Genomic DNA, 2,263 nt, shown 5'->3' on the forward strand with positions numbered 1-2,263 from the left:
CCAAACCCAGGTGTTGGTGCAAAGCCCGGTGGTGCAGGTGATGCTGGTGCTCGGTCAACTCTACACACTACTGATGTACCAAAAGTAGGAACAGGTAGATATGTGCAAAATATCGGAACAGGTGGTAGGGATGCTAGGATAGGAAAGAAGCGGCTACTCGTGCTGCTTCAATAGGTGAAACTGGTGCTCCAACTGGTGCTTTCACTAGTGCTGGTGGATCTGGAACTATATATCCTACTGGAACTCCAACTGGGTAAGGATATGACACTTCTACTTAGTGCCAACTAAAGAAACTGTTGCATCATCGACTGGATCTATTGCTTAAACAACTAGCTAAGATGTTGCTGTCCTTGCTCTAGCCTCTGCTTACTCTCTGCTGCTAGTACTGGTAGTAGTGGTGGATAAGCTAGATCTCTTGCTTCTGGAACTGGAACCGCGGCTACTGGCTCTGCTGCTAGATATGCTAGCGGAACAGGAAGGGATGTTGCTGGTGTTCAAAATGGAAGGGATGGTGGGAAGGATGCTGAGGGTGCTGAAACCACTGCCTCTGGATCTGCATCTGTCTTTGCTCTTGGTCGGAACTAGACTTCTTGGATCACTTGCTAATATTGTAACACCACCTATAGGAGCTTAAATTGACTCGGATGCTTGATGGATTGACTTCTGCTTATGATGCTTGCTCTGATGCTACTGGAGCTACCGGATATCGATCTCGTTCATCAGCTGCAGAATATACTGGAACAACTGCTCCTGCATCTTGAACTGCTCGTGTATCTCCTACTCCTACCTTTGTCTTTGATGCCGGGTCTACTACTCAATATTCCGTTGCCCCTGCCTATGATGGTAGTGCCTCTGCCTTTATAGCTGGATATGGAACTGGTCATGGATCTAGAGATGGAAGGTACGTCCGCTCTGTAGTAAGAGAATCCGCGGCTTCTGGTCCACCAACTGGCTCTACTGCTGCTTTTTCGACTGCTTAATCGACAAACTTCTGCAGGATCAAAAGAAAGAGAATAATCAAAGTAATAAACAACAGAAACTCCTGCTACTGCTGGTGACTATGGCTCCGGATCTGGAAAGTCAGAATATCTCTCATCAAACTAATCATCTCTATCACGAACATCTGAATCTGGCTCTGCGACGGCTTCTAATCCTGGAAGGTCTGGAACCGGGTCAACTTCTGGAACCGGGTCAACTCGGTCAAATGCTTATGTCTTAGCCCTCGTCTCTGGCACTTGAATATCGAACCGGTGCATATACTGGTGGTGCTTCTGGAATTACTTAACCAACTACTTAACCAACCTTGAATACGGGGCCACCTGGCCATCAGGAGCAGTATGAAGGAAGCCTAAAGAAGCAGTAGCAATGGAGGCAGGCCATGAGTAGCGAGCAGGGAAGTAGCCCCCCGTAATGTATTCTAAACTAAGGCTACAATCACCTCCTGAACCTGTACGAAGAGTTGGTATCCTAAGGCAGAGATCCGTAGTAGATCCTAAACCTGGATAAGAGCTCCCTGTAAAAGAATTAGTTTCCGGCTGATTTATAGCTGTACGAGGAGTTGTCTAAACCTAGAGGCTCCTAAAAAAGCACAGAGAATGTAGCTTAATTAACATGGATGGGGGCTCTGTTGCCTGCCTGCTTCACATGGCCTGGCTCTCACTGGGGCGGCTATAAAGTAATGGTTTGATGCTAAGTGGCCGCACACTGTTGCCTAAAGAAACTAACGCAACATGAAACAAAAAATGAATAGCTCGTGAACCTCGTTTACTTGAACCATGGTCACGTGAGCCATGCTAAGGCTAACTGAAAACCGACCGGATTGCTCGCCCAACCAAGCTAGTAGTAACCATCCAATCTGTACAAGCGAGTACTTATCATCCCGCCAAGCAAATGGTATCCATCTGTTGCACGGACCTCGTGAAAGTTCAGTGGCTTATAAGCTTGAAACCGGACCTCGTGCTGCTCATGGGCTCGTAAACCTCCTAAAAGGTGGGCATCCTCCCTACCACGTACGATTACCCTGCCTCACCTACAAGTAAGCAAACCTACCCTACCTCTTGACTGATGAAAATGACTATGATAGGTGGGAATCCCTACCTCCTAACTACAGGAAATCTCCCGTAAGTGATTGGGCTGGTCATCCTCGCTAGCTGAGCTCAGCTGGGAAGAGAGAGTGTTCCCAACCAAAGGGAGGGAATACTCGTTGTTGCCGAACGACAGTGAGGTATCATGCTCGCATAGATAATGTAGCCGAACGAAGTGA

Source organism: Pinus tabuliformis, chromosome 5_1, assembly GCF_031772625.1.
Source record: "Pinus tabuliformis cultivar Carrire ecotype Pingquan chromosome 5_1, CPIR1, whole genome shotgun sequence".
NCBI lineage: Eukaryota > Viridiplantae > Streptophyta > Pinopsida > Pinales > Pinaceae > Pinus > Pinus tabuliformis.